At 42.6% G+C, this 23178-nt stretch overlaps 1 protein-coding gene across 8 annotated transcripts in view; it reads left to right on the top strand.

The window, feature by feature from the left end:
* The window catches only part of Csgalnact1 (chondroitin sulfate N-acetylgalactosaminyltransferase 1), a 329328-nt gene that overhangs the window by 146227 nt on the left and 159923 nt on the right, over positions 1-23178 (top strand). The window lies entirely within an intron of this gene.

Here is a 23178-nt window from a genome sequence, read left to right on the forward strand (position 1 = left end):
GATATATATAGATATATAGATATATATATAGATAGATATAGATGTGTGTGTGTGTGTGTGTGTGTGTGTGTGTGTGTGTGTGTGTGTGTGTAAAACTGTCTACTTAATCAGGAACAAGTTGAGGCAGAATATTAACCTTTCTGAAAGATTCATTCTGCTACCAAATGGATACAGTGATTTTTGATCAAGGTACAAAATAGTTGTTCAAGCAAAATGGTTTGGGAAGATGAATGCCCCCTTGTAACACCCCTAAGGGTGTTTAATTGGAACTATTTGAGAATAGCTTCCTTATGAATACATGCTGTTGGTTTAGGCCTTGGAATAAGTGTAAAATCTCTGATAGCTTGTTTTGCTCTTATATCCAATAATTTTGAGGTTTTTTTTTCTCTAAGATATTTAACTACAACTGGGAAGATTAATGTTTAAAAATGTAATTTCAGAACTTCAGAAATGAAGGCAAGAGAATTAGGAGTTCAGGGTCATCTTTACCTACATAGCAAGGTCCAGGCTAGCCTGGGCTGCAAGAGATCCTGCCTCAATACAAATAAGAGCTTGTGAGAAATTGTTAATGTTGGAGAGTGTACGGGGAGTTGTACACACGAAACCTTTTCTTTTACAGTTTTCTCTAGAAATACAAATGAAAAGTAGACAGAAATGAAGACACTTGTCTTCTAGGTGTCTTTCAAAAAGAGCTGTTTCCTCTTAACATATTTTAGTAGAAGTTTTGTTCATGATTTTGCATTATTGAGAATGGGGGCAGTGTTCCAGCATTTTTATCCTGATTAAGATAAAAAAAGTAGAAGTTAAGTTACATGACTTGATTTTACATGAGTGAACTGCCTTATATGAAGATGATAGAAAATATAGAATCTTAAAAGGGACCACATTTGAATTGTTTATAAAGAAAACATAAACAACCTCAGCCAAAAGTGAGTAATAGGAACACAATAATGGAGATTACATCTTCACAAACTCTTCTCTGAGTAGCAAGTCAAGGAGCTATGAAGACTGATTGGGGCCAACTTCAGGGCGCAGAGAATGGCTCTCATCTTGAGTCTTAGGATGCTTAATGTTTTCAAGAATGACTTGGATGATGTAAAAGAGAACACTGTCATTTAAAAATCACATGTGCCGTAACTGTTAAAGCCTTAAGATGAAGTAGAAAGGAGCCAGGGTGAAAATTAGCAGGAGAATTAATCAAAAGCTGATCAAAGTCTATGTGGGAGAAAATGCAAAGCCAGGGGGTGTTTGTGTTCTGAAGCTGTTGGGGTGGTAAGACAGGGCAGTGATTGGGTAGTGGAGGGCAGGCTGTGAGGCATCCATTGGATATGAATACCAGTTATAGTTCTGTTAAAACCTAGGACAGCACCAGGAGATACTGCCCAGGAACCAGGAGGCCTGCTAGCTGAGTGCTGGCTTGGGAGAGTTGCCAACTGCTCTGTACTTCACTGTACGGACTCAGGCTTGGGATATGGCAGCAGTGATGGACAGGTCCTCCACCTAGCACAGGGCTGCTAAACATGGACTTAACCTCGTGTGGAAGGGGTTAATTCTTGTTTCAGACATTTAACAGCAGTAGGCTATTCATACCTTACAGTACAAATACCCTTGTGTCCTGTATTGTTTTTCTTGTTGTGATGGAGTTAACTGTCCAAATATCTTAAGGGAGGGAGGATTGGTTCTGGCACACAGTTCTGGACATGCAGTCTGTCCTGCCGGTGAAGGTGGCGGAAGCTGCTACGGCTGTGGCGTTAGGTGGGAAGTAGATGGCTATGTCATCGGGGCAGTCAGGAAGCAGAGAACAGGGGCAGGAACTTGAGAGATTTATAACTCATAAGCCCCATCCCTAGAGATCCAAGTCAAGAGCCTGTAGCCAAAAGATCCCAAACCTTCCATAATGACAGCATCCTGGAAGGAAGAATAGTGTGGAGGTGAACTGCTTCAAACAGTCATAGTGAGTTGAGGAGGAATGGACAGGAACGGGGATCAGAAGGTGTAACCTTACTAGAAGGATCAGACTAGTTAAGGACCAAGTTTTTAGACACACGAGCTGATGGGAGCCACTGCACAGACAAACCATAATTAAGTCCGACATGCCTTCATCCTGGAGTCTGTCCCAACATGGTCCCTTCTCAGTGAATTAACCCTTGCCACAGTTTTATCCTCACTTGGTGCTTGCCACAGCTCACTGACATATTTCCTGCATCTGCATTTCCATACCCATAATTCTCTTCTTAAGGAAGAGCTTTGCTCTTCTCCCTGAGTGCAGCCTCTACCGCTCTTTACACCTCCATGCCCTTGGTCACACTGCTCTGGTCTTCCCACCTCCTGACCTCTTGTTCATCCCTCCCTTACTCATTGTGACTGTCTGAAGCTGTTGACCTCCAGACTATTCTTCCTGCCAGGATGCTGTCATCTTGTAACCCCTCAGGGAACTCTTACTCACCCTTTAAAGCTCAGTTCCGCAGCAGTCCACATAGCAAAGCATCCTGCATTGACATTGCTTAGCTCTGACAACCAGAATATAGCTTCTGTGTGGAGCCACGTGGAAGGGGTGAACGAGTGAATGGAAAAGTTAATGAAGGGACAATTCACACCTGAACACGTCTCCTGTCATTGTATTCCCTGGACACCTTCGTTGTCTCTTTTCCTGGGGAAACATTAATAAACACCTGTTCATCCCAGGTAAAGCAACAATGGCAGAACACGTAGCTGATTCCACCGAAGTCCTGCTGGGTGAGCCAGTGAGTTTATCGGGGACATTTACAGGAATAAGGATGAGAGGTCACACACATGGGTGACTCACATGGAGCTACATCAGCAAATAGGTCATCCCAGTAAGAGTGGTGACTCACGGAAGCTACATCGGGGGTGGGGGTGGGGGTTCCTGCACAAGTAGCAGTCGTCTCCATGGAAGAGTCTCCCATCCCTCATTTGCTTACTGTGTACATAACCTTATGGAGGGGCATTTGTGAATGTTATTGAGTTTCCCAAGGCTGGCAAGTTTCCTTAGGTTTCTGAGTCTTAAGAGCTCCTCTCATCCCTCCAGGAGAGAATGTTTCAGTTCAGAGGGAACATCTATGGAACATCCTTTTGCATTCTGTTCATGGCTTGTCGCCTTGCTGCTTACACAATGCTGTTCTCAGCTCGCCCTGTCCTTTCTCATTTCAGTGGTCCGGCTCTTTGGATAGTGTCTTGGGAACAGGGATTCTGTTTGTAGATATCTAGTCTTGTGAGTCTTTGCTGTTCTTCCACAAGTTCAAAAAACACAACTGCCATGTAGCATAAGGTTGAAAACCAAGTGAATATTCAACATAAGCATAACAGTGAACATCGTGATGACATTGTCACTAATGACAAGGTGGTTCTGGGAGATATTTCACCTGGGGGCTGGGAAGACGGCCCAATGGATAGAGAGGACTTGTGGCACAGGTATCCCAGTTTGGATCCTTAGCAGCACCCACCTATGAGTCAGGCATGAAACTGTGTGGCTCTAACCCCAGAACTTTCTGGCTAGCAAGTCTAGCCAAAAGAACAAGTTTCTTGGTTTAATGAGGTGCCCTGTCTCAAAAATGAAAGGAGAGACCAACAGAAGAAGATATTCAAAGTTCAGCAGGGTGGGTTTGTGATGGCATGGGCATCTTCTACTAGACGTTCATTTATTCCAGTTGACACGTGATTGGGTCTGGCTTCTCACCTTTCCCGTTGTCTGGGGACTGCTTCTTAAAGCTCTGTGAGGATAACATCTGTCTTCAAGGTTGTGCTTCACTCTCATCTTCAGGGCGTGTTCTGATGTCTCCTGTCTGTGGGACACCCCTGCCTCTTTATGCTTGTCTCTCTCTAGTCTTTCTTGGGACTCAACTGATCAGGAGTGATGGAGGTGTAGCAGGAGCGTTTTCTGAATCCTCTGCGGGTAGGGCTGTTGTGTCTCTTATTTATTTATTTTTGTTGTTGTTGATATTCATCTACTCATTATATACCATAGTTTGGGCTTCATTGACCTCAGAAGAGACGTGGTCTCTGTTTTTAGGATCTAGTAAATATCTGTTGAGATCTATCTTAGAATGATTTATGGTACCTGAAAATTCTTTTCAGTTCCTAACACCGTCAGCATTTTTGATTGCTCAGTTTGGTACTGTGCCCACCTGTCCTCTTTCATTTTTTTTTTTTTTTTAAATCCCTCTGTGAGTCTAGTTTTTGAACCAAACAACCTAGCCCCAGCCCCAGAGCTTCTGAGTTAAACATGTATGAAGGGATGTCAAAAAAGTGGAGGCAAACCCAGATCTATTTTCAGATAAATAAAATATGGTCTGCCCTCACATTGGGTTATTATTCAGTTTTCAGAGGGGTAGCCACATGCTGTTGATGAGCCTTGCAGACATTATGTTAAGTGAAATAAGCCAGAAAGAAGGCAACAGATTCTATATGATGCCACACAGCTATGAGGTACCTAGAATAGCAATATTGGCAGGAAGTAGGATATAATGCCAGGGGCAGAGGAGAATGCAGAGTTGTTCAGTTGAATGGTTCAGAAGATTGGTTACAGTGAATGTACTTGGTACCTTAAGCTGTGGATGTGGGTTATAGTCTTCAACGTATAGTTGGCTAAAATGGTCAGTTTTATGTTGTATACAGTTTGTCACAATAAAAAAATAAAGAATCTGATTCTACAGTGACACCCTTTAAAAGGAAAAACAAGTGAAAGGGGTTTCTTTGATGTAGCTATTTTTTCCCTTTTAGTTTTATTCTTTTATAGTTAAGCAAATAAATCTATCTTTGAATTTAAATATATTACATATTTTTTCAAACCCATAGTTCCATTAGTAAGATCTTTGAATTTTATTTTAGATCCTGTTCCTTTTCTTATTGATTTTTTTTTTGCAGATAAGATGTGATTGTGATTTATTCTCTCACCTCTTTTTCTTCATCAAAGATAATAGGGTCTCAGTGCTCATCTAGAAATACTTGTATGACACTTTAAAAATTACTTTCAAGAGAGAAATAGCTGGGCGGTGGCGCACACCTTTAATCCCAGCACTTGGGAGGCAGAGGCAGGTGATCTGTGAGAGTTCAAGGTCAGCCTGGTCTACAGAGCAAGTTCTGGGGCAGCCAGGGCTACACACAGAGAAACCCTGTCTCAAAAAACCAAGAGAGAGGGAGAGAGGAAGGGAGGGTGGGGGACCAGGCTTAGAAAGATACATGTCACACTCCCTCTCATTTACACTCTAGATTTAAACTTACACGCATGTATGCATGTTTATATGGCAGAAAAATAGAGTGAAGAACAGAAAAGGGAAGGAAGAAATCTTCAGCGTGTGTGGGGAGAGTGGTGGAAACGTGATGTGATATGAGAGCCAAAGAGGGGCCCTTTGGGAAGATAGAAGGGACTGGCAGGAGAGGACAGGGAGGATGAAGGCTGCATAAGAACACGCCCACATTATTTGTGTATGCTTGTATTAAAGTATCACAAGGAAGCCCATCACTTTTTATGCTAACTAAAGATGAGTAGGCCTAGTTTGATGACCAAGAGCAGAAGTATTTGTTCTGTCACTAATGGGGGCATGGAAATCACATTTCAGGAGGTGATTTAACATGTCACAAGAAGCCATCTATTTCGGTCTTTTTCCCCCCATAATCATATTAATATTCCATCTTTGTGGAAAACCATGCGTTGGAAGTGTAACTCACACTCCGAATGCCCAGAAACACCAAGGAAGTTGTTCTTTGTACTCAGTTTCTGACCCACTGTTTTTCCTGCAGAATTTATAGCAAAGCCAGAATCCCATCAGCCGAGGAACATGTTAGCTGAGAAGGGAGGAGCGCCAGAGTGTGATGGAGTGGTGTAGACGGGGCAGGAGTGAGGGTGAAAATCTGAGCGTGTGGGGTGGGCGAGGAAGGCTATATTTTTCTTGTTGAATGTTTAGGCTTTTTCATATTACAAATATGATTGTGAAGTCGATTCCTCCTCCCCAGAAATAATAAACAAACAAATAAATAATAAAGAAATCCATCTCTTCTACTTGGCAAAACATCCAATCCGAGGTGAGATTTAAACTCTTTTCTAAAGTTCCTTAAAAATATACTGCAAACAGAAATATGATTTACTATTTCAACTTCAGTGTTTCAAGAAGAGTCACACATAATCTACTCATCCAGTACAGAGAGAGGCCTACTGTGTGTTTGGCTTTCAGAGCCTGTTCTGGTCATGGTTCCTGGACTTGAAGTCGGTCTAGGGCGAAGGTCTCCACCATAGTGGTTGATGAGAAAAGTGTGTGCTGTTTTCCAAGAGCTGGTGTTCCTTCCGTGAAAAGCCTTTTACTCTGAGGGTCTGGCTTTTCCTTTCTATTAATCAGCATTTGAATTTTCTTTTAGGGTCACTCATTAATTGCATCATGATGGTCAGTTTTCGTTTCTTATGCTTTAGAGTATAAAATACCTAATATCATTTAGCATTTTTGGTTGCAAGAACCAGAAAATGAATTTACATTTTTATTTTCCAGTTTTTATTACATTTATTTACTGTGTGTGCATGTGTGATTGTGTACATGTGTGTGTCACAGGTGTGTGAAGGTCAGAGGACAACTTCCTGAGTTGGTTATAATCTTCCACATGGGGTCTAGGGATCAAAGTCAGGTTGTTAGGGTTGATAGCTCGTGCCTGGGCCATCTCAGGAGAAAAGGAATTCATTAGGGAAATACCCCACAAAAGTGGTGGGAAGTTTAAGAAATCACAATCTCATACTTAATCAAAACTTAAAGCAGGAGTGGCTTGTCCCATCAGATGTGTTTGTAACTTTTGAAAACATGTAAATAGTCAACCTTGTCCTAAGTGTGTGTAACATGATCTTCCTTATGACTGGGGTAACTGACTTAAACACTATCACTTGTTTTATAATATTTAACTTTTATGATAATTTCCTTGCCATGAACTGAATTAAAGCCCTTCCCTATAGCTTTGGAAAAATTGTTTCTGTCCTAATTTGAGTCATAGCCTGATGCTGGATTGAAGGCTGTCCCTGAGTGTATATTAGCTGGGTGCCACCTTCCCAAGAGACAAGACTGCTTAAGTTTAATCTTTGAGAATAAGTAAGAAATTGTCGAGTCAGTAAGCTGAAAGAAGTTTCCATGGAAAAGCATTGGCTGGAGGTGGAAGACAGTGTTAGGGATCTGCACGAGATTTGATGTGATGAGCACAGAGGAGCACAGGGATTGTGTGGAAGACGGGCCTCAGAGGTAACCCCAAGAGTGAGGTTATGATATCTGACCAAGAGCTGTGTGAACCAAGGCCACTGTCACAGCAGGGCCGAGGAGGGGGCCAGAGAGTAGAGAATCATGATTACAGGAAAGAGGAGTTGAAGACGACCTCGTCACATGCAGCCCAGAGCAGTGAGGACTGGAGTGGACCAGAAAAGAAGAAGACAAGAGGCTCGTGGCAGCGGACTCCTAGGCTAACCTGCCCTGTTAAGTCAGTTGCAAAGTGGTGCTTTTAACATCACTTGGTTTCATTGCTGTTTTGTTTTCTCTTTTTGATTAACTGTGTGAGCTCTTGAGGGTGATGTCCTCTTGGTACAATATGGCATCATTAGAGCCTAGCATGATGCCTGGAACATAGGAGGTGTTGGCCAAATACTTAGTGTATAATGCTAGCTAGGGATGGGTAATGAGAAGGGCCTTGTGCTCTTCTAATTGGGTCCGTGGTAAACTGTACAACAAAGGATGGGAAGCTTCAATCAATGTCAAGCAGTGTCTGTTTTCTCATGCTTCTTTTGATAATCTCTTCCTTTGTTCCTCTCTCAGGAGGAATGTGACATACTTGTCTTCAAGGAGCATCCTAGAGGGAGAGGCCGGGAGAGCTTAGTTTCAGCACAAGGTTGGGGAGCCAGGAGGGAAGAAACTGGAGGGCTCAGTTTCCCAGGGTGCTTACACCAAATTCCTAGGAAGCCTGTAGTAATGAGCTGTGTGGACCAGTAGGGGCTGCAGGTAGCTTTAACTACAGGTGTCAGTTTCTCTGTGGTGGGTCCTAACTCTCCTTGTCCATAACCCATAAACAAATATAGAGTACTTTAGAGCATAAACCATTGTCCTTTAAGTACAACTTTGTGGCTGCAGTTTCCCAGAGTGGAAAGGGCCAGCTGAAAGCAGAAAGCCACAGAATGGCCCTTTGGCCAACATGTAGCTGTCTTCAAAGGTCTCAGAGAATGTTGGGAGCCCTTAGCTGCACTCACCATCACAGTACAGAATCACTGGGAAGTCATGTGGCCCTGCCCACAAGGCTACCAGGATGATTCTGACTTTCCTTTCCCTGTGGCAAGCCCCAGCCATCATGGCTCCTGTCAGGGTGGTTGGTAGGATGGCACTTTTCAGGCTTGACATCATTAGGTGTTTTCATGAGTTCTGTGGGCTATGCATTACAGCATGTGCAGCAGGCTAGGTCTGACAATCTACTCTGTATGATTTGGTACTACCACAGTGGACTTCCTGGCGTAGGTGGTGTAGTTACGATCCTGTTCAGTTAAGCTTCTGGCTTCTTGCACTCAAAGGTAGCATACACGGCACTTTAATTTTGAACCTATGTTCTTTGGATATAGTTTCAAAGTATAGGAAAGCAGCAAATTAGGACTAGAGCAAGTAATTTTCACACAACCTTTGCCCAGGCTAACCCACTGTTAGCATTGTGTGTCCCCTGCGCCCTGTGTATAACACACACACACACACACACACACACACACACACACACACACACACCATAGATAGTATTTTAAACCACATGAGAATGAGTGTTTACATTATAGACCTTTACCTTAAATATCCAGCATGGACTTCCTAATTCAAAGGCAAGTCTCTCATGTAACAACAGTGCAGTTTTAATATCAACAAACCTAACATTTCTCTAAACTTGCCAGATTTACTATCTGTGTTCTGGGTTGTAAATCAGTGCCGTAATGACCTTTTTTTTAAAGCATGTTTCTCTTCAAGTACCAGGCCTGGGTAGGGACTTTCATCATCGTGTCTCTGTGTCTCTGTGCTCCTTCAATCTGAAACATTTTCAGAGCCTTTCTTCATCGTTGTGGAGATGTTTTTGAAGAACATAATCTTTTGTTCTTTTTCTATTATGTGTCTACCTGCAGAAGACCTACAAAAAACAAAACAAAACATGAATGCCAGGGAGAGACTGGCTGCGAAGGGGGAGGGGGTCAGAGGGAGAATGAAAGGAATGAGGAAGGATAATTTTAAGGGCGAATATTATCAAAAGGTATTGCATACATACATGTCAAAAGTCACAAATGAGAAAACAAAGTTAAAGAAAGAACATTCCTCACTTTTGCGTAGATGTGTAGGACACATTATTCCATGTAGGTCCTGCATTCTAGCCGGAAATCTCATTGGCAGTGATAGCTGTTAACCCACCACCACACCTGAAGTCACATGATGTCCATCTGTCTTCTATTGTGATATTCGTTTTCCTAATCCATGCCTGATTTCTTCCCCATATACTCACCATTTCCCCCTTAAACTAATAAGAAACAGGTTGTTTTTCATAGCCCATCTGTTTTGATACCTATCAGTCAGCTATTGCCCCACGGTGAAATCAGCATTCTTAAAGCCTCCTCTTTACAATTATGATGTCTGGCTCAGAGCGCAGCTCCCGCCTAATCTTATTATATGCTGAGAGCTCAGGTGGGGAAACAAGATGAATGGATATAAAGGGCTGAAAGGGAGCGAAGGCAGCTATCACGGAGCTGCACTGAATGCTTGTTTGGTATCATAGTGAGTGATTCTGAATAGCCCGTACTTGGGAGTTTATAATGAAGATTTGCGGTTTCACAACTAGGAAAACATCCTTCAGCTGGCAGGTTGTAGTGAGTGTGTATTTCAGTCTCTCTTCCTTCGACCCTCGGCACCTCCAGCAACAAAGGTGGCTGGAGCCACACATGGAGACACAGTGTAGACTCACAGTTACGGGGGCTGCCGTGACTTCATGAGGCGCGGTCCAGGAGCAGGTGTCGTTGGCAAATATCTGAAAAATGAAGCTATCTTGTTCTTTGTTCTCCTGTTTTGAGGATGAATCAAGAGGTTTCACAGGTTGGACGTTCTGAAATGTCTTGGCTCATGCATGCTGCCACTAGCGTCTCACCGACTTTCACAGAATCTCTCAACTAAAAGAAAAATCTGCTTTTAAAATTGTGTAATCAAGTCTGTCAGGCAAATGATTTTATGTCCTAATAACTTAGTGGCTGTTTGAAAAAACAAAGGAACTTATCTGCCTGAGCTCACTCTTCTGTAACAATTCCTTAATAATGGGAGGTGGCAGCCCATAGGGATGGTTCATCCATGGAATAGAATTAGCCCCCACCACCTCATTGTGTGTGGCAGTTTCTTTTTATTACAGAAACTTCCCAGCATTGTGTGACAAAACGTTTCCTGGAAAGATGCAACACATATGTCTACTCATCCCAGACAGTGATCCCATGACAGACATGGGATCTGTCTGTCATGGATGGGATCATGGTGGTACAGATACTACCGGAGTCCAATTTGGTGAACCATTAAGTTTTACTAGGGTTACTTATAGGAATATGGATGAAGGGTTACTTACAGGAGCAGAACTGATTCAAAGACAGCTGTATTATCACCAAGCGTTACCCCGGATGAGTGACAGCTCATAAAAGCTGGGAAATGCAGAGCACATTGAAGATCCTGTAGGCATCTCAACTGGGTGGAGCCTGTCCTTTCCAGGGGCCTCAGTTGCACTAAACCTCTTCCAGGCAGCTCAGCTGGCTTCTCGTTGTTTCCATGTAGCTGATGTGGTCTCAGAGTCTTTTTTGCAGATTTTCTCCTTGAGTGTCCTTGCCGCTTGACTTCACTGTGCCTAAGGGAAAGTCTCCCAGTTTTTATTGCTTAGTCTAACTGGGAGGGGCCTAGCGAATCTGGTTAGTTTCAGGGACTTCCTGAAGCCATTTTGAATTGTTTACCTTCCTGCTTAAGGCGCTTCCTGTAGGATGGAATCTCTAAAGAAACAGTTAGACTACACCCAGGCAGCAAAGTTTCAAGGCTCTAATGCCATCAAAGGGAATACAGTTTGCTGTAATTTCACAGGTATGAGCTGTCCTAAGCCAGTAGTTGTCATGGTATCCAACAGATGTCCAACATCGCTATATTTTGCTCAAAATTCAAAATATCCCGAAGTACTATTGTGGCACTCCATTGATGTCTCAGGTACCTTAGTACATAATTTGGGAACTACTGCTTAGGTAAAAGAGATTTTCAGCGCAGTACATATTCTATCATCCTTCCATAGCTTTCAGCCAGCCAAACAGCCTGTGTGGTACAGGTTAGGAGCAAGATAACTGTCAGAAGAGGTAAGGCCTCCTCTGTGCATGGGTAGGAGGCAGAGATAATGGAATAGGATGATATTCACACTAACTGACAGAAGGTAGAAATTCCTTCTTCTATATATGATAGATGTCAGCTCAAGGGGCCTAACTGTGGCCTCCAGGATGATGCTTCATTGTATGCTGCTGAGCAAGGAAGAGAATGATGGCTGTTTTGCTCTGTTGCTGATGAGCTGAGATGTTCTTACTTAACAATTTTTTGTTTGGTTTGTATTTTAATTGGCCCTTCCCAAAGGTATTTATCTTCCTTTGTAAATTGTTTGTAAAACATTTCAGCATCATCCGCTTCAGACTTTGGAAGAATGCTATACCTTTTCAAGAAACTAGGATTGTAGAAAGATTTATGCCTTTTCCATTACAAAATGCAATTGCTCCAAATTAGCTGGGTTCCAGTAGCAGTCTGATCTGCTGATGCGATAATTTTGATTTTATGGATTTGAACATCAGCTATGGAAAGACTCCTGATGGGAGACTTTTGAACATTTTAGCAGCTTTAGCGGACTACCTAGGAATGGCTGCTTTACCTGGCCTGCGGCTTTTAGAGGCAAGGGTCTTGGCAGATGTTTTTCCCATCAGAGCAGCAGCGTGCGTGAATACGGGAACAGGAACTCAGGTCGCATGACACCTAGCGATTCTTCAAACAGCGAGGTGGCTCGGCATTCAGAGAAAGGGTTGAATGTCAGCAGATCTTGGCTCTCACAAGGTCCTGGACACCAGATCAAGTTTGTCCCTGTGACATGTAGGGTATTTGTCACTTCTGATCCACTCCAGAAAGGTCACAGAACACCCTTTCTCTCCCATGAGTCTCTGGGCTCCACTTCTCCAGCCTGTGCTGGATTCAGAGTCCGACTCCGTCCTTGTTTGATGATGAGGACAGTGAGGCTCAGAGACCTGAAAGAGAGGGTCATCTGAGGTCATATGGATCGGTACATGGGGCAAGGAAGCTGGTCCACAACACACACCAGGCTACCAGAGCACTTCCTTTCAGCTCTCAACAGTTGAAGGATTTTTTTTTGTGACCAAAGAGACAGATGGATTATGACAGTGAACTTGCAAGAAAGTTGAAATGGCATTTGTTAAATATTTGGATTCATCATAGATCTGGAATGAAAGATTCATAAGGACAAAGCCTTTTAATCTACTATTTGCTGCTGCCCAGGACACAGTCTGGTGTTTGGGGAAGTCTGTGAATTTGTCAACAGAGAACACAGTGGACTATAATTTATGTTTCTGAAAATTATTTACACTTACTATATGGAAGAAGTACTAAATTCTTTCTATTTTTTTTTTTGTAGATGAGCTTTATTTAATAATTTTTTTTTTTTTTTTTTTGGTTTTTCGAGACAGGGTTTCTCTATGTAGCTTTGCGCCTTTCCTGGAGCTCACTTGGTAGCCCAGGCTGGCCTCGAACTCACAGAGATCCGCCTGCCTCTGCCTCCCGAGTGCTGGGATTAAAGGCGTCCGCCACCACCGCCCGGCTTATTTAATAATTTACTAAAATCAAATAACAAATCAAAATGTTAATGTTTATAAGAGTTCCCGGGGGCTGGAGTGATGGCTGTTGGTGGTGGGTTTTAGTCCTTTTTACCCTTTTGGTAGGCCCACCACCCAGCTCCCAAATAAACCACACAAGGAGGCTTATTATTACTTATGAATGCCCAGCCTTAGCTTGGCTTAGTTTCCAGCCAGCTTTCCTTATCATAAAATATCCCATCTACCTTTTGCCTCTGGGCTTTTCCTGTTCTCTTACTTCTGTAAATCTTATTCTTACTCCATGGCTCTCTGTGTAGCTGGGTGGCTGGCCCCTGGAGTCCTTCTCCTTTTCTGGCTCCTAGTTCTCCAATCCCTCTTCCCAGATTTCTCCTTCTATTTATACTCTCTGCCTGCCTATCCTTTTTCCAGCCTTGCTATTGGCAAATTCTTTATTAAACCATCAGATATTTTAGACAGGAATAATAACACAGCTTCACAGAATTAAACAAGCACATCATAAACAAAAGTAACACACCTTAAAATAATATGCTTCTGCAGATGGTTCATCATTTAAGAGCACTGCTTGCTCTTCCAGAGGTCCTAAGTTCAATTCTCAGTAATCACATGGTGGCTTACAACCATCCATAATGTTGGCCTATGGGCACACATGCAGGCAGAACACTGTATACATAATAAATAAATAAATAAATAAATAAATAAATAAATAAATCTTTAAATAAAAAAGAATCCCATCAGCAATAGTTATACTTTGAGTGTAATCATGATATCAATAATCTTTTGAGGCATCTAGCTATTATTTTTAGCTATGTATATGTATGTGAGGCTGTATGAGTTCATGTGCATCATGTATGTGCAAGCAGCCAGAGGGCACTGGATCCCCAAGAACTGGAGTTACAGGTAGTTGTAAGTGGCCTGATGGGGTGCTGGGGACTGAAGCCCAGTTCTCTACAAAAGAGGTATGTCCTGTTAACTGCTGCCCCATCTCTCCATGTCTCAATAATCTTATTGTCAGTAACTGAATACCTTGTCTATGGCACTTTGTGCATGTCTGTATGTATACATTTTAATATAATGTTTTTTATTTATTCTTTGGAAATTTGATATATGCATACAATGAATTTTGTTTACTTTCCTCCTTCAAATCTTCCCAAACTTCATGTGCTTTAAAAAAAAAATAAGCCTTTGAGACATATTAGAGCTGCCCACGCAGGAGTAGGCATGGTGCTGTCCACTGAGCATGGTCAACTTACCGTGTACTTCACCCTTAAGGAAGCTGACTCTCTTTTCCATTTTGTTGTATGTTTTTAATATTGGTCACGAATGGAATGCAGATACGAAATGGATTGTAGATCCATCTTTTACTTGTGTTGAACATTTAAAATTCTGACTCCCCCAAGAGGAAAGCATGAGAGGATAGCCTATCCTTGATAATGAGGGCATCAAACAACCTTGAGGTTGGAAGCTACCATGCCTTCTGGCATTCTGTTGTGAAGCATGGACAAGAAATCATTGCTTTTAATTAGGATGTACAGCACGTGGGCCTTCTATATCCTCTCTATGTCAAGACCGAGCTACTGCTGAGAATATGGATTATCTGGCAACACTATCCCATCAGTAATATGTGTCCAGTTTCATTTTATTACTTGTGTTTGTTTCTATGGGGAATAAATTAGGAAAATACTGTGGTGTTTGGAGGACCTTCACAGGTAGGTGATATGAGAAACTGGATTCTCACCACTTGGTTCTGAACTAGTCTGCAAATGGAAGTAGTTTTTTAGCAAATTGCTCTTGGGATCCTACAGCGCATAGCGAAATCCAAAGGTCAAGAACATGAACACGGTTTTAAACGAATATTTTCACTGCACCGTCTTTCCAGGAAACCTGTAGAGGCAACTAATGAGGAGTCATTACATTATATTCCCAAAGGTGTCCTCCAGGGATTGCCGGTGTTGTGGGAGCTTTCCAGAACTTTTATGAGCAGATGAACTTGGCAATAACTTACGTGGCATACCTTTAGCCCATTAAAGGTTTGGAGAATTCTAAAGGAAAAGCAGACACATTGTTTAACTGCAGCTTCTCCAGATTTTCTCAGCGCCTTTCTAGAATGAGGTCTGTTTCTTTACTTTTTAATGAATCCCACCCTACCTCAGCAGTCTTTGAGCCGTGCACCCAGGGGGGACCCAGGCTCTGAGGCTAAGCTTCACCCCTCTAGGAGCTGTAAGCTGAAAGTGCTTCCCTCTGACTTGGAGTTTTAAGAAGACAGGGATGCACCTCCAGAGACTGTATGTCTAGGGCTGGTGCTACCTGCAGCTTTGGTGAATGCAGCAGATGGTATTTTATGATCTAGAGCTGAGAATTACTGCATTTGGAAGAGGTTTCTAGGGACCATTTCATTCCTATAAGACTAAGACAGGCATCTTCATCTTGTAAGCTTCTCTCTGTGTGTGGGTGTTTGTTGGGGGTTCAAGTGTGCGCTATAACACATGTGCACTTGTACGTGGAGGTCAGATGTCAATTTCCGGTGGTCTTCTTCAGATTCCATCCACCTTGTTTTCTAAGACATGATCTCTCATTGGTCTGGTACTCACCTGCCAGGCTAGGCGAGCTGGCCAGTGTGCTCCAGGGACCTGCCTGTCTCCCCCTCTTCAACATTGAAATTACAAACACACACCACCAAATCCCTTTTCCTTCCTTCCTTCCTTCCTTCCTTCCTTCCTTCCTTCCTTCCTTCCTTCCTTCCTTCCTTCCTTCTTTCCTATCTTCCTTCCTTCCTTCCTTCCTTCCTTCCTTCCTTCCTTCCTTCCTTCCTTCCTTCCTTCCTTCTTTCCTATCTTCCTTCCTTCCTTCCTTCCTTCCTTCCTTCCTTCCTTCCTTCCTTCCTTCCCTCCTTCCTTCCTCCCTTCCTTTCTCCCTCCCTCCCTCTCTCCCTCCCCTCCCCTCCTGTCCTCTCCCCTCCTTCCTTCTTTCCTATCTTCCTTCCTTCCTTTCTTTCTAACACATGTCTGGGGATTGACCTCAGGTCCTCACGCTCTCATGGCGAACACTTTACTGACTGAGCTGTTTTCCAGTGCCATCTTGTAAAATCTTTCAGATACCAAGTGTATTTGCTAAAGGGAATTGGCCTTTGGGTGGAATAGAGGTCCTCTGCCTCCCCGCACCTCTCCTTGTTCTCTAGTTGGGGCTCTGGCATAGCTCTGTGGCAAGTCCGGACTTGAAGGCCACCAGAAGGCTGTAAATAAGTGGTTAAGAATGAGAACAATGCCGAGGGGCTTTCCAAAGCCAGTGTGGCTGAGGCCTGAGGCTCTGCTTTGTCAATACAACTGGGTGATTGGGTAAGGCATCGGCAGGTTGGATGTTCTCTTAGAGAAAGGGGCTTTGTTGTGGTTCTTTTCATCTTGGACTTCATGCTTTACTGTTCTCTAGAATCTCCCCCATTGGCCCGTTGCCATGAGAAACCAGGTAGGAAACAGTGTAGCTAATTAGCAGGTTTTCATAGTCACCTATCAGGTAATTGATACAAAGATGGCAAAATGTTGATCTTTTCCAAGAAGGCTCACAGGTGGGAAAACATACTGGCAGTGGGTTACAGGGATTGACTTTAGCTGCGAGACTTTTGTTAACATTTTTAGAAAATGCACAAGCAGCTAAATATTTTATCACAGGAAGGAGAATGAAGTTTGGGTTTATGAGGTTAATAAAGTGCTTTGATGAGGGCAATTTATGTTTAGCCTGCAGTCATATGTGGTCACTAGCTGCCACTGCTTCCATGTGTCCCTAAAAGTTCACATGTTGGAAACAGTCCCCCAAATAATCATATGTAAAGGATATTTTTGCAAGTTATAAGTTATTGAGTCTCAGGTATTTTGTTACAGCAATAGAAAGTGGACTGAGACACTAACCTTGGAAGCAGCCCCTTCTTTTAAACGTGAAGCTGGAAGAGAGACCCTTTGCTGGTCTGCATTCTTTTAGTGGAGTTATGGAGTGATTGGCCTTGGGGTAGGCCAGAAGAAAGGAAGACAGTCACTTGCTGTAGAGTGTTCCAAGTGCTGTGTGACCTATTTTACATATAACTCCCTCTTTATTATCTTCTACAGCCCTTGAGGGATAGTTCTTACTAACTCCTTAACTGAAGATGAGCTATGGAGACCTGAGATAAAATAGCTTGTCCAAAGGTACATAGCTAGAGAGTGATGGGAAAAGAATTTAAATTTAAATCTACTCAGTTCCAAAGTCTACTTTGATGTCTGCTCTTCTGTCCTGCCGTCAACGGCTGTCATCCATCTTCATGGGCACCAGTCTTGCTTCAGAAGATCTTTGCAATAGAATGGAGAGGTAAACTCACAATTCTGATTTGAAAAAAAAGAAAGAAAGAGCTGCCTTCTTGTAATGCTAGACTGCTGATTATATATAGTGACTAGCCATGAATGGAGACTGAGTTATGGTTGCAGTCATGATGCATCCCTCTGAAAGACAAAAATGCAGTACCACACCAGAGGACCTGGTTAGTTTATCTCATTTAGGTTATACTTCCTCTGATTTTTGAAAAGGCAGTTAATGGTGTTCATTAGCTCTGTGTCTGAAGTCTAGAATTTAGTGGCATTAACTAGAATTTTATAATGGTGTAAACAATTCCTTAGAGGAGATAAACAATCGCTCGGTGTGGCATAAAGCTAATATCAGTATAATAAATATTAATTTAGCAAGGCTAGGTGTTATGTTAGCCTAAGCTTTTTAGTAAGTCAAATATCCAGGTAATTCTTAATCTGTCAGAAGTCTTTTTTATTTTAACCTGGTTTGTGCTTCAATGTGAAAATAAACATAGACTTGTGTAGAGGCCCACAAAGGTTTCTGGTGAGATCTGAGCTTGCTTTACCTAGCAGAGCTGCATTAGAGGATTGCTTGACCACATGCACGGTTACCAGGTGATTAGAAGGGGCTACACTTGGCTGTGAGGTTTGCTTTGATCTAGCAAGGGGAGGTCTTTTGGTCCACTCCTTGGCATTCCTTTAAAAAGTCCTTTAGAAGAGACAGAAAGGGCTTGTGGATAAGGATCCAGGCCCTCCTGAGCCATCCTGTGCTTCTGTCTGTTTCTCTCCTTTCTATCCTTCTATCTAAATATTTCTCACTTCTTCCTCTTCAAGAGTACCCTGGGGTAAAGTGGGAGTGGGTCTCCCACAGACTTGAAAATTGTGGTATGAATAATATTAAGTATCTCCAAAGTCTACAAAATACCAAATAACATTACTTAGGAGGCACATGAATCTAAATATGCCAGTTTAGAGATCACAAGACTTCTCAAATGTTAGCTCTGAGAGGTCACCATTTGGTTTGACTCTGTCAGGTGGACAATCTTCAGATCTTTCACAGCTAGTGGATGGGAGACATGGACTCCTTATTGTAGATAGTGTCATATTACACTGGACCATTGTGTGTGCATGGGTGTATGTTGGTATGGTTGTGCATGTCTGTGAGTATATGCAGATAGTGTGTTACATTGGAGCATTGCGTGCATCAGTGTACTTATGCATGTGTATGAGTGTATGTAGATAGTGTTGATGACATTTGAGTGGTGTGTGTCAGTGTGCTTATGCATGTGTGTGAGTGTATGTAGATAGTGTTGATGACATTTGAGCGGTGTGTGTGTCAGTGTGCTTGCATATTTGTACATTGCATGTGAAGATCAGTGGACAACCTCAAGTATTATTCCGCAGCTACTGTCTACTTTTATTTCTCTAAGACAGGGTCTCTTACTGGCCTAGAACTGATCAATAGGCTAGGCTGGCTGGCCAACAAGCTCCAGGTATGAAACTATCTTTGCCCCCCAGTACGGTAATCACAAGAGTATACCAGCACACCTGGATTTTTTTTTTTTAACATATGTTCTGGGGAATCAAACTCAAGTCCTTCTGCTTGTGAGGAGAGAACTTTACTGAATAAGTGCTCCCTGCCCCATGGAGCATTTTAAGGAAACAGTATAGTCAAGCCTCTCATGTGCAGGCTGTTAGGCTTGGCCTGGTTTATGTTTCTAACGTGTTAGCTAATCACAAGCAAGAAATACAGACACACCCTGCGGGCTGCTGCGTGGTGGTGGCTCATGCTCAGATCACTGGCCTGAGTCCTTGCAAACATCTATTTCTCATGTGAGCCCAGGCTTTAATGGCAGAACCATGCAGCCCATGTTTTAACAAACTCAGTGCAGAAGCAGGTGGCCAGCTGATTCCGGAAGCATTTGATTCCTGTGATTTAGTTATTGCAGAACAATGATCGGTTTAAACCCAAATGTGGAGGCTCTGTGGCTTGTGCAAGGCGGTAGGGAACACCTGAAGAAGGAAAGAAGCCGCTGCTGAATGGCTGCCCTGGAGTATAAACTCATCGAGGCCTGTTATCAAAATTATAACAGAGAGTTGTAACAGTCAAGAGTCTTAAGGAAAACATAGCTCTCTGCTGAAATATCTGTTTATCACTACTAGGAAGGTCTGAGAAAATTTAGTATCTTGGTAAGTTTATGGAAAGGATCACTTGCAATGCGTCCGGCAGCTTTATTTTTTATTATCATTCAGGCTGCTCTGGCATCATATATAAACAACACTTTTCACTGGATACAGTGTAGCTCAGACTTGACCCATCTCCAAAACACATACATCACTGTCAGTGATTGCCCTCCAGGTAGAAACTAATTCCTCATTCCAGATTTCTAGATGGGAAATCATTTGAGGCAATTCAAGAGGTACCATAATGATGGCAAAATGATACCAAAACATGGAAGTCAGTTTTGTTATGATGCTGCCAGTCTCCAGAGTTAGCATGCACAGGGGGACTCATTTAGTGATAAGTGTTAAAAAATGTATCACTTACCAGGTCAAGAAGATTAGGGGAAATACTGGCTTATATAAACAAACATGGCCACCTGGCTTCTGGGGTGCCTTGATCTGGGAACTTAGATCTCATGGTTCTCTTCTTCTTGTTGGCTTCACTTTAAGGAGTAAAAGTGCTATAGCATCTTAAGATGTGGGTGAAAAATGAGCATACTTCTTTCTCAGTAGTCCTGGCAGAGTTCAAGAATGACTCCCCTTGGTAGTGACTGGGTCATACATCCATTTCTATGCCAATCACCACAGTCAGGGGGCTCTCATTACTCAGCTTACCAGGTCTGGAGGTGTGTGTCATTCCTTAAACAGATGATTTCCTCCGAACAGATGCCATAGAAAGTGGTGAACATAAGAGGTGTTTCCAGGCTCTTCAAAATGCCCACACCTTAAGGAAAACAAGAGACAGAAATTCATCTCCTCTATCTCCACACTACAGAGACACTAATGCACATTTAGGGTCTGAATGGCTTAAGCAGTCAATCTTGTAGTAAGAGTGTTGATTTTCCTTTCATAAATCAAATCTCTAGCTTTTTATGAAACTTTAATCTTTTCTTTTATTCACTAGAACAGTATCTAAAATGTCCCCAACCCCTAGATGAAGGCATATGTAGTACCTGATAACAGCCATTGATTGAGGGTGGTGTTCTGGCACAGTTGTATTTTTTATTCTAATTATTTTAGTTCTATCATTTCCAAGACACATTTGGATAATAGAGAGAACTGAAGCAGAGCGTGGACCAGTAAGCAGTAACCTTTAAACATAGTTATCTGGATGTTTTTCCACTTAGGTTCTTTTTCTGTCAATAAAGATAAATAATGTTCTAAGCTGAGAGAAGCATAATAGACTGTGGAGTCATTTGAAGTTATAAGCTAAATGCCGACTGTCTATGTGATAAGAAATCAGTCTAACCATACAAGATAATGGTTGACTTTTATTTTCTACCTTAAGGAGCCAGAGTTCTAGAAATTGAAATGATGAATATGGATTGCTGTGTTGTTGGTCCTCAGCAAAGGTTGCATTTCTAGGTTCATTTTCAGAGTTGAGGGATCATTAGATTTCAATAAAATATTTTCTCCTTATACAATAAATCATGGATTTCTTAAACAGAGTTAAAAAAAAGATTTTGTATGTTAAAACCGATATCTAGTAGAATTTTCCCTAAATTGACCTAACATTTCGAGTCGGGGCCTTTAGAAGAGACTCATCTGCAATTTTGTCCTTACTTGAATCATAGCAACATGGAGAAGAGAGGCCTCTGCTTCCACAGTGGAGCTTGGAGCTCTGAGGCAAGCGTGAACACGCCATTTCCCCCTCCCTGCCATCCTCCCTTTCAGCTCAGCTGTTCTGTTATTTGGGGGGTATAACTTTGTTTTTAATGTTAAAGTCCTATTCCTTTTTTAATTTTTTTTATTAAGAGATTTTCTATTCATTTTACATATCAGCCATGAATTCCCCTGTCCTCCCTCCTCCAACCCCCAGCCTCTCCCCCAATTCCATCCCCCATTCCCACCTCCTCCAAGGCAAGGTCTCCCCTGGGGAGTCAGCAGAGCCTGGTACATTCAGGTGAGGCAGGTCCAGTCCCCTCCTCCCTGCACTCAAGCTGAGCAAAGTGTCTCAGCATAGGCCCTAGGTTCCAAAAAGCCGACTCATGCACCAATATTTTTTTTATCTGAATAGTTTCCCCTCCCTCTCCACCTCCTGGTTGCTGCATCTCTCTCTCCCATTCAGATCCACTCCCTCTCTGTCTCTCTTTGGAAAAGAACAGGCTTCTGGGACATAACAACCAAACATGACAAAATAAAATAGAATAAGATAAAACAAAACCCATCACATTAAAGATGGACAAGCCAAGTCAACAGACAAATCAAAGAGCCCCATGAGAAGGCATAAGAGTCAGAGACCCATTTGTTTGCATACATGGGAGTCCCATAAAAGTACTAAACCAAAAGCTATAGTATATGTGCAGAAACAAATCCAACATATTAAAGATGGCCAAGCTAAGCCAACAGAAAAATAAAAGAGCCCCATGAGAAGGCACAAGAATCAGAGATCCACTTGTTTGCATACATGGGAGTCCTGTAAAAGTACTAAGCCAAGAGCTGTAGTATATGTGCAGAGCACCTGGTACAGGCCTGTGTGGGCCCTGTGCTTGCTGCCTCAGTCTCTGTGAGTTCCTTCCCCTCTGGCTCTTGCCCTCTTTCTGTCTTTTCTTCTGCAGGCTCCCAGAGGGCTGAGGGGAGGGATGTGATGGAGACATCCCGTTTAGAGCAGTGTGTTCTATGGTCTCTCTCTCTCTGCACCGTGTCTTGCTGTGGGTCTCTGTATTTGTTCCTATCTAGTCCTAGCTGTTCTTGAGTTGTTTCTCTTTAGGGAAAATACTCTCTTGTTTTCTTAAATTCCTCCTAAATGGAGTTGGAGGTGCTTAATCCAGAGCTTGGGGTCTTTCCTCAGTTTCAGAGAATTCTCAGCATCACATGGCACTCACTTCTCTAGTTGTCCTTCCTTTCTTCTCAGTGCTTCTGATTAACTATTTTACATCACCATCTATTTCCTAGAGTAGCCCCTCTTGCAAAGCCATCTATTTTTCTTATAATTTTTAGAGCTCCCTTTGATTTTTTTTTAAGATACAGATGACTAGTATCTGGTAAAATTTTCCATCTTTATTTCTCAAGCATAGTAATGAGAGTATTTGATTCTGATCATTGTGACACATAGGTCAGCTGTAATCCTCTCTTGCCTGTCTTCCCTCCTCTTGGTTTTGGCCATTTGCTCCCCTTTGTTGTTATTCATAATTTTTTAATCAGACATTCTATATTTTATATATAAAATTGTAGAGGTCTATAGAGGCAGGGCTGGTAGGAGCACTGGAGACCTGAGCTCCGTTCCCAGCTCCCACACGACAGCTCACAAGCTTCTGTGACTCCGTCCCCGGGTGTCTGATGGCCTCCTCTGACCACGGCACAGGCACTCCACTCACATGGCACACAGACATACCTGCAGGCGAAGCACCCATCCATACACATTGAAAAACCAGAGAAGAAAAAACAGAAATAAAGGTCGAGTGCCTGCATGCCGGTGTCCTCCCCGGGAAAGGGTTTAATCTTTCCCCGTGGAAGACAGCAGAATAAAACTGTTCATTCAGAGCCATTCAGTTATTTCAAAGATCAGAGCAGGAATTTGAGTTTGGTTTCGGTCTTGTTTTCTTGACTCCCAAGGCACAGCCCACTGAGACCTTGCCTGAAATCACAGGATGCTTACTAAGGGCCCTTTGTCTGTGGTAGACCCTAAAGTTCAACTCCCAGGTAAACTAAGGTAGCCACAACTTGTGCTTGGGATTTTAGACCCTTGACAGCAGCTTTCTCATAGCTTTAGATCTATCAAATCCTTTAAGTCAAAGGTGGAGAAGAAGGCTCGGGTTGTTT

This window comes from Peromyscus maniculatus, chromosome 17 (genome assembly GCF_049852395.1).
Source record: "Peromyscus maniculatus bairdii isolate BWxNUB_F1_BW_parent chromosome 17, HU_Pman_BW_mat_3.1, whole genome shotgun sequence".
Lineage (NCBI taxonomy): Eukaryota > Metazoa > Chordata > Mammalia > Rodentia > Cricetidae > Peromyscus > Peromyscus maniculatus.